Here is an 11,229-nt window from a genome sequence, read left to right on the forward strand (position 1 = left end):
TTGATTGTTTGAGTTTTAATGTAACGAAATTAGCTACATTTAATGAGATAGAAGCCATGATAACGGATTGAACCTGCTTTGATACCAAGAAGAAAATAAAGGTTTGAATAAAACGAAGAAGAAGAAAATAAAGGTTTGAATAAAATAAAAACTACCATTCATTAAATTACTTTATTACATTATTATTTTTTATTACATAATAATGATAAATTTCAGGTTGAAGGAACCTTTTGATTTTAACTTTCACTTGAAAAATTCACATATTGATCGATACGTATATGCATGCACTTCAATATAGTTTTAAGTATTTACTGGTTAGAATTTTATAAATTTAAGAATTTAATAATTACATATTTTTATAAATTTTAAGTATTAAATGATATGCAACTAAAATTAAGCATAGCAAATAATTTTCATACATAGTTGATGATTTTTTTGACCAAATTGTTATTTCAATATTTTTTTATTTTTTTATAATGAAAATAATAATAAAGAACGACCCACTATTCTTTATATAAGAATATCTAAAAAAATTGAAATAATTAAGAAAAAAAGTTACAATTGCATATTGTGGATGCCTAATTAAAATGCAATAATGGTTAATTTAGGATGGATTTGTATAATTTCCTAAAGATAGTAAATAAATTTGGTGAAATTTAATTAAAGGGACACATATGCTAAGATTGGGTAGACAAATATTAATTATAGAACCATAAATGGTACAACTCATACCAAAATGTCTTTCTCTTGGGCCAAATTATTCTTCACCAATTGATAATGACTTGATGACTTAATCCAAATTGGCCAACAAATTGCGTAGTTCCAAAGCATAGAATAATTACCAATTTAGAGGTTATAGCTACCTTCATCTTTACGTGCTGTCATCATCTTTTGTGAAAATCATGTTAGGTTAGACTAAAACATTAAGATTAAAATTATAATTAATTATTAGTCACATTTTTCATATCGATATCTAAATTAATTATTTCAGATTCACACCGATTAATTTTATCATTTCAAAAATATTTTAAATCAAACGATTAGAATTCAAGAACTCTCGTTAATATTAAATTTTTATTTTTTAATAGCAAATAGATTCTATTAGTAAATTTTTTTTTTTAGGTAAAAACTCAGTCTTTTCATCCCTTTGCCACTCAATCTATTAGTATCGCAAACAATTTCCACGGATAAGCATAAACTTCTAACATGAGATGAACTCGAAGATGATTTACCAATAGTGTTTGCACATGAAGATTCTCTTCAGTTTACCTCTTCCATGTTGGCAATATTTTTACAAGCACCCTGAAGCAAACAAGTAAAAATATGATAAATTTGAACTTAATTAAATACAATAAGTTCAAATTTTTGCTTACATCCTTATTTATTGCATAATAATTGAAATGGCTAAATACATAAATTGACACTTAATTTTTATATAAAAAGTCCATGAGCATTCGATCGATTTAATTTAAAATTAAATGAAACTGAATAAATCGAAAATCAAAATTTTAGTTTTTATGAAAATCAAATCGAATCAATTTTAATTAAAAATCAAATCAAATCGAACCAGTCTGATTCAATTTGATTCGGTTCGGTTTGAATTTTTAATAATTTTTTTTTATTTTTTACACTTTTTATTTTTAGTATTTTAAAATTTAATTGGAATATCTTAATCTTAATATGATCTAATATCTCTATATTATTAAAAATAATATATTATTATCACTAATCGATTCGATTTGATTTTTTAATTTTTTTCTGATTAAAACTAAACCGAACTGAAATAACTGAAATTTTTGAAATTAAAAATCAAACTGAACTGAAATGAATAAAAAATAAAATCGAATTTTTAAATTAATTCAGTTTGATCGATTTTTTCGGTTTGAACCGAATACTGCTCATCCACCCGTTGACGCTTTAAATTTTTGAATGTTAATATTTAATATACAATTTTTTTATATAAAATTCTAACTATTTAACCTATAAATTTTATAAAATATAACCATTTAAACTTTTAATTTTATAAAATTTAACTATTTAATTCTTGAAAACTAAAAGATATATATAAGCTTAAGTAATCAAATATTTATAAAAATTTAAGTGTTAAATGTTAACAATGAAAAAAAATCGGAGGCCAATCATTAAAATATCAAGTATAATGGTTTGAGCATTTGATAGGGATACACATTGTCAACTTTCATTGTCCTTTGTAAATTTATTTTGCACTGGTTTTAGCTACATGATTGGACAGCCTATTATCTGACTATATAAATTTCACTAATAATTGTACTCATATATCATATAATATACTAAATATTTTATTATATTTAGCTTATAGTTAAAGATTATATAATTAAAAATAGTTAAACTACATATTATATGATTTATTATATTGCAACAACTAACATAAAACTTTATTAACACTACTGTATAATTACAACTAAAGATTATTTCTTTATGTATTTCGTAGAAATTAACTATATAAATTATTATTTCTATTTATGTTACTGTGATAAGTAGTAAATATCACGACTCAATTTCATAGACCAGACCGATACTAGAATTTGGGCCGGTATAAGATTCCAAAATCTTTAATAATCCTCAAATCACATAAATTCAAAATTTCACAAAAAAAAAGTCCAAAAATTAAGAAATTAAACAGACAGAGTTTCGTCATAAACTGGACATACTAAGAGGGAGAAAACTCACCAAATCTGCATGGGAATAAAACTCAACAACTTGGAGAGGTCAGCTTACCCTCACAATTCACAACATTCTCAAATAATCAAAATAATAATAGTAATACCATAGTGAGCTTAACTCTCCAAGAAAAATCCAATATCATAAGAAAATATTAATTGAAATAAGATTTCTACAACCTAAAGGATATCCTCAATAGTCACTGCAGAGTTCTAAAGTTAAAATTTTAAATATCCAAATATAATAAGAATGTAGATAGCCCTGCCAGAAAGAATTTGCAATTCGACTTTCAAAGAAATATACCTGTCATCTAAAAAAAATATTTGAGTAGGGGTGAGCGTTATACTCAATAAGTATAAACATTAATTATAATCATAAATCCTACAACTATCTAATACTAATGCAATCCTATCGATGAAAATGTATCAATCAATTAGTCACACAGTCTTGGCACAAGGGTAAAAATTAGAGCTACTCACGTACTTATCCAAAAATAAATATTGGAAGCCGACCCCATATCTTGGCTCTCTCAATCTAATACATTCACTTAAACTATTTTGTAGAAATCAGCGAAATGTAGGATCGTACCTATCCTGCAATGGGGAGAGTTAGCAAAATATAGCGACGTACCTACCACGTCTATCTATATCCTCGGGAGTCAACAAGATAATACGCCGTACCTATCCTGAGAATCCACATCCATCCATCTATGTATACATATATAAAAGCTCCAACTTATCCCCAAGGCAATGCAACACAAAATAAATAATACAAAGAGTGGAGAATGCTCCTAACATATCAATTAGATACATACTATAAGTGATGCATGAGCATGTTAGATAAATATAAATATTATTGAATTTATAAAGATAATTAACATCCAACTCACAAAATGGTGTGACTCGTCATCTAATGGTCTTGCTAGGAAGAAGATGGTTGATTCAGATTACCTATATAAAATCATCACAAGATTATCAAAGACAGACTACAAGCAAATAAATAAAGTAACAAAGACATTATAAGCTTATGACGAAATTTCGACAAAGTTTTCCCTATACCTAGGACCTAATCTCCTTGCAAATAAACTCAATTCCTCCATCTCTACAAGCATAATGGCTTTAGGCCCGCAATCCAAAAATATATTATTCATCCGGGGCTTACTAAAACTACCCAATTACTGCGTCTTATATACTTCTACTCACTTGCCTTAACATCTCTATAGTCCGATAAAATACTAAAAGCTCTTTGAAAATTCTACCAGTATTCTCTAGAGTTTTCAATAATGATACTTTATTATAGTAATTGATTTTAATTGATTATATCCTACCTAATATATTTAATAATGTATCAACCTAAACATTGACATTATGGTAAGATGATAATTTTGAGTTCAGTCTTACCAAACCAATTCTGACACCTGAAACGGGTCTGGAACATTTAAAAAGGTTGAAAGGACTATAATATTGACCTCTTTTGGAGGTCATTCCTATAGCCCATAGGTTCGGATTAAAATTATAGTCCCGAACGCTTGTAGAATTTCTTCAAATGAAGATACCTACATGAAGTCCATAACACCACATGTAAGAATATAATTTTATTTTATGAAAAACACGACTCCAAGGGTCTGAAAACTCACCGTCAAGCTTATGGATCTCTAAAATTTTTTCAGTGTTGAAAAATTATGAGATTAGTGTCTACACAAAGCTCTCGACGAGTATAACACGTTGGTGGCTTCAGATTTTTTATAAGATGTCTGGTCTGAGAGAAATCTTAGAGAGAAGAGAAGGTAAAAGGATAATAAACTTTGGATACTTGATTCGTGCAAACTAAGCGATGATGACAGACAATCTTGGTATCTATGCAAAACTCGTGAGTAGAGGAATTTAACGAGACCAATCTTGCTTGAAATAGTGGTCGAGAGAGGGAGAAATAGAAGAGAGAGAGAGAGAGATGGTAAAGAGAAGAAGAAAAAGAAAAGAAGAAAAAGAAAATGGAGGAGAAGGACGTCCATGCAAAGGGGAAATGGGGTGGGGCTGGTTCGATTCAATTGATCCTATTCGGCTAGTTCGATTCAATCTGTCTGATTTTTTTTTTCAATTCAAAATTTTATTTCTGGTCTTTTAGCTCTATCCTAGCAATTTTCATAATGCATTTGTGTCACTTGTATACTTTATTCACGAACTTGCATCATATGTTAAAGCAGACACTAATTGAATATCAGCAATGCAATAAGGCTTGGAGGCCAATAATACCTACATATTTAACCACTTTACCTAAAAGTAAAACGGCAATAAAATCTAAGTGTAAACCCATGGGTAAGATTGATGATATAAAGTAAGATTGGTTGCTATAAAATGCAATCAAATTGAGGGATTAGATTTCAAAAATAGGTTTTCTCTTGTGGCAAAGTTAACCACAATGAAAATCTTCATTGCCCTTGCTATTACTAGACAATGGTGAATTTTTTAGCTAGACATTAATAGTGCAAATTTACAGGGTAGTTGAATGAAAGGGTTTATATGGTGCCATCACAAGGCTATTTTTTATTTGTCACAAAGGTCTTTGTATGATTTTAAATAGGCCTCCAAATAATGGAATATAGAGTTCACAAGTTTCTTGAAGTGTTTGGGGTTTGTTCAATAGAGCATGATCATTGTCTGTTCATTAAATCTGCTCTTGGGTTTTTTCTTACGCTATTAATCTATGTTGATAATGTTATTTTATATGGTACTTCAATTTCAAAAATAGACTTGGTTAAGCATGCTTTATATTCTTAGTTTACTAGTAACGACCTTGGTCAATTGAAATATTTCTTAGGCTAAAAGATAGCTAGATCAAACCAAAGCACTAAAATCAGTTAAAAAAAAACTTTGAAGGATATAGGTATGACTTAATGTAAGCAAGCCATGACTCCTTTATTTGCAGGTGTACATCTTTCCATCGGTACTAGTGACAAACTATTTGAATCTATTTTGTATAAGAGACTTATAGGGAGACTATTATATATTAATCTCACTACACTAGAAATTAGCCATGCGGTTCAATATCTTAGTCAGTTCATGAGTAGACTTAGAAAGCCACATTGTGAAGCTGTTATGCGTATCTTAAGATACACGAGGTCTAATGTTGATAAGGGTCTTTATTTTCTTGTTCAAAATGATTTACAACTCATTTCATATTATGATTCATATCGGGCAGCATGTTCTTTTTTTAGGAAATCTGTGACTAGTTTTTATGTTTTCCTAGACTCTTCTCTCATTTCTTGGAAGACAAAAGCAATCTACAGCATTTAAGTCCTCTATTGAAGTAGAATAGAGGTCCATGGCAACAACTGTTTGTGAACTTTTGTGAATCATGTATATTCTTTCATATTTGCAGGTCCCAATGCAGATACTCATTCATTTGAAGTGTTATAATAAAGCTTAGCATCTAATCCTATTTTTTATTATAGGACTAAGTATATTGATATAAACGGTCACATAATCATAAATCAACTCCAGTTGGGTTTCATCAGTGCTTCTCATGTTTCATCTCACTTACAATTAGCATACGTTTTGACTAAACCATTGTCTTTTAAAGTTCATCCCATATTAGTTTCCAAGTTGAATCTTATTTCTTTAACAGATTCAACTTGAGGGGACGTAGAAATTAGCTATGTGGATTATCATTTCTATTTATGTTACTGTTATTATTAGTTAAATAGGATTGTTTCTGTAGCATAATTACTGTAATATAAAATATTGATTATATATGGGTGATATAATAAAATAAATAAAGCTTTTTTTATCAGTCCAAAATATACTTTTAAACCGTTATGTAACGTAAGGCCGTTAGTAACGGATTTTGGAGGGCCATTTCCCGTTATCTCATTATAAAATGGTCCCTCTTGAATTGCAAGTGTAACGGTCCTTACGTCGTTACGTAACGGTAATAGCTGTTATTAATAATTAAAATTCTTTTTTATCCTTCCTCTTCTACACCATATTTTCATTTTCATTAGTTTTTACACTTTTCAGCATCTTCAAATATTATATTTTTTAGGTTTTCTTTCCATTTCACTTTCAAATTTCAATTTTCCATACATATTTCTCATATAAGCTTAGATTTATCATAAATTACTCTATTTCCAAACTTATTTTTTCTAAAAAGTTAGTTAAATTTTATCTATTTTAGTTTTTAATTATTATTTTTTCTTTTTCTTTTTAATTTTTTGTGGATTAAAGTATTAATTTTGAGTTAAAATTATATTTTAAGTTATTAGTTTACTCGATTTATAAAAATTATATTGATTTTTTTTTATTTTAAACTATATGATATCTAATTTAAGTTGAATAATTTATATTTTATATATTTATATTTAATATGTATTTATATATATTATTTTGAATTAAATCTAATCAATATCATTTTATTTATGAATTTTATAATTTTTTCAAAACAATTTGTGTAGTATTAGAACGTTACCCTTACGTTACAATAGTTATAGGCTAGGCTTATTTCCATTATCCACAACCGCGGCTGTGATTTAAAATTATGGCTCAAAATCCTCTAATTTTTTTATTTTTTAATTATAATCACAAGTTAATGATAATAATTTAAAAACCATTATATTTATCTCGTATTACATTGATTTTTACAATAAATAAAAATTACAGATTTATAAAAGTAAATATTATCTATTTTTCTATTTTACACAGTAATAACATATCAATTAATTATTATTATTTTATTTTATTTTATTTTATTTTAAAAAAATTTCTCACAATATTTTTTAATATTTAATAAAATTTAATATTTTTAAAATAAATATAATTAAAAAAATAATAAAAAATTATTTTTAATATATAAAAAATAAAATAAATAAAAATAATAAGATAAATTATGTATTTTATATTATGATAACGGAGGCTGAATTTCTACGGTTTAAATAAATAAAATAATTATTTATAGCCACTGCAGTGTATAACCAATTTTATTTAATTGGTCAAAATCATATGTTAATTTATTAAATTTTGGATGAGAAGAGACAAATGAAAGTTGGTGAAACTTACATGGAAGTTAAAGATGAGATTGAATGTATGGATTGGTGGGTTGAGGTGGGGTCCATATTAAGCTAGTGAAAGAAGAGAGATTCTTAAATCGTAAAGGGAAGGGTCTACTTCTAACTTCCACCTTCCAAAAAGCAAATTCAAAGCTGCAGTTATTATCATATAAACTTTAATTTGCTTCTCTAAGCAGATTAGCATCATATTCTTAAGGAATAATTACTATACAGTTGTTGAATTTTTAATTTTGTTTTAAAAAATTACTCAAATAATTATAAAATTAAATTATTTTTTTCTATAAACTTATTTTAATATTTATTAAAGGGATTAAAATAATATTAATATTTAAAATTATAAAAATTAAATAATATATATAATTTAAAATAATTACTAATTTTTTAATTGGGTGATTTTAAAATAAAAATGAATTAATTAATTTCATAAAACTTAGGGATCTAATAGAAATTTACCTAATTCTTAAACCGTACATTAGGTATTAATATCAGTTATTGCCGAAAGGGAGTAATAAAACCTGGAAAAGAAAGAAAGAGACAGAGTGGAAAAAGTTAAAAGAAAAGTGATCTTTAAAATCCATCATTTCTTCACTGAAACGCATCCATCCCTTTTGTCTTGTGAGCTAAAGACAAATTATATTACGTTTTCTATTTAACTCTCTAACATGTCTTGCGATTACTTTTTGTTTCTCTAACTGCCTAATTAATTTAAAATAAATCTTTTTTTTTCTTTTTTTATCATGCAAATAAAACTTACATTGAAAGTTTACCAAGGCAACTAGGGATAAGCCCATTACAGGCAGAGAGTAAAAGTACAAACAAGAAACCAGTCCAGTCCATGATCAATTCAAGCCCAAAAGCTAAGCAGCTCACACCACAAAGCCTTTTAGAACTAACACATTTCATCCACTATCACTGACAACCAACTAATGGAGGAACAAAGGAAGCCAGAATACCAAACACTTCTTGCATGTCTGGAAATTCAAACCAAACCACTACCGGCACCGCCCACACAGAACAAGGCTAGCCTCCAGAACACAGAAAATTTCAAGGAACAACAACAAAGGGAGAGGCTACAAGATTACATTTCCATTGAGGTGAAACTCTATCACCCAAAGACCTCGCCACTGTTATGCGTATGTCTCGATTGGAAAACACCACGAAAGCTCTGACACCCATGGTGTCAAATTTCATATTGTTCGATATCACCTAGCTTGTTCAACGTCCATGGTGTTAAACAAGTTGATCCGTGCCACGAGAGCAGATACACTGCTTCTATTACTGCCAGCAAAACTCTTTGGCACTGTAAGTGTAAGTGCCGAAGAGTTGATGACCCTGCATGCAGGTTGAACTCTTCGGCACTATAAATACCGAAGACTTGATTAAAGCACGATCCTGCATGTAGGTTGAATTCTTCGGCATTTATAGCTGTGGAAGAGTTGATTCCTATTAAAAAATATTAAATTTTATCAAATATTAAAAAATATTTAAAAAACTTAAACATAAAATAAAATTAATAATAATCAATTAATTTTTTTTAAAAAATTATTTAAAATAATTTAGTATTAATTTTAAAATTTTAATTTAAAATTAATATATAATAAAATTTTAAAAAATTAAATTATTTAGTATTAATTTTATTTTATGTTTAAGTTTTTGTAAATATTTTTTAATATATATAAAATTTAATATTTTTAAAATAAATAATAATTAAGAAAATAAAATGAAATAATTTTTTTATTAATATAATAATTTAATTTTTGAAAATATTTCATCCGTCCAATTTTGTTGATTATTTTAAAATTATTATTTAATTTTTTTATATATTATAATAATATATAAATGGATTAGTATTAATTTTATTTTATGTTTAAGTTTTTGTAAATATTTATTAATATATAATAAAATTTAATATTTTTAAAATAAATATAATTAAGAAAATAAAATGTAATAATTTTTTTAAAAATATAGTAATTTAATTTTTTTAAATTATTTCATCCGTTGTATTTTTTTTATTATTTTAAATTTATTTTTTTATATATTATCAAAATATATAAATTGATTAGTATTAATTTTATTTTATGTTTAAGTTTTTGTAAATATTTTTTAATATCTAATAAAATTTAACATTTTTAGAATAAATATAATTAAAAAAATAAAATTTAATATTTTTGAATATCTAAAAAATTTCTGTGCATGTAGGCTTTAATCAACTTTTCGGCACTGCATGACTGCATGCATATGCACGGCCGCAAGCAAAACTTTTGAGTACTTATTTATAGTGCCGAAGAGTGCTGGTAGCTATTGGAGTAGATTACACTACTCCCGTGGTACGGATCCACTTGTTCGACATCCATTTGCTCATGTGGCATGGATCATGGTGTTAAACAAGCCAAACAATACAATGTTTGTTACCGATGGTGGGTGTGGAACTTCCGCTGCGTTGACACAAAATATTTTTGAATCGTATATGAATTTATAATTATTTTTAATTTATGCGTGATTTAAAAAATTGCTCCAATAACTCTAGGCAATCAGCCCACCAGCTCGCCGACATCTTGATCCTGCACCATCCTCATCCGTTTGACCCTTTTCAAGACTAATTAATCGCCTCACTTTCGCTTAAATGGAGGAGTGATGGAAGAAGGGCTTTTGCTTTAATTGCGATAAACAATTCATTCGTGGTAACAGTGTAAAAAGCTTTTCTGGTTGGATCTGGTAGTAGAAGAAGAAGACAGCAGGGGCACATTGGATCAGACAAACCCAGACCCAACTCCTGAAATTTCCTTGAATGTTATAACTAGCATTTGGAACCCCAAAGCAATGAAATTGCAAGGCACATGCAATAGGACACTAGTGTTTGTCTTAATCGATTCAAGCAGCACCCACAACTTCGTAACTCTCAGCTATGTGATAAACTAAATGTCGAAATTGATAGAAAAGATGGGTTGAGAGTAATAGTTGTAAACGGATATACTCTAAGCAGTCCAGCTACTTATCGAAATGCTTATCTTTGTATGGGTTTTCATTCTTTTTCTATTGATTTATTTGTTTTTCCCTTGTCATTTTGGGAGTTAATTAGTTAAAAACTTTAGGACCAATCCTTTGGGATTTTTCTCATATGACAATGACTTTTACAAAGAAAGGAAGGAAAATTAAATTACACGACATCCACCAACCTGCTTCAGTTAGGCAAAGACTTCTACACTCTATCCAAGAACTCAATGCACAATTACAAAATTTGCTGGTTGAGTTTTCATAGTTATTTTTAGAATCAATGACCTTGCCTCCTTAGTGGCATTGTGATCATCGAATTATGCTACAAGACAATAACAAACCAATTGTGGTTCAGCCTTACTGATGATATCCAAGCCCAAAAGGAATAGATAGAACAACAATATTGCCATTCTACAACAGGGCATAATTCAACCCAGCAGACCTCCTTTCTCTTCTCTAGCAATACTAGTTCT

The sequence above is a fragment of the Manihot esculenta genome, chromosome 7, assembly GCF_001659605.2.
Source record: "Manihot esculenta cultivar AM560-2 chromosome 7, M.esculenta_v8, whole genome shotgun sequence".
Classification (NCBI taxonomy): Eukaryota; Viridiplantae; Streptophyta; class Magnoliopsida; order Malpighiales; family Euphorbiaceae; genus Manihot; species Manihot esculenta.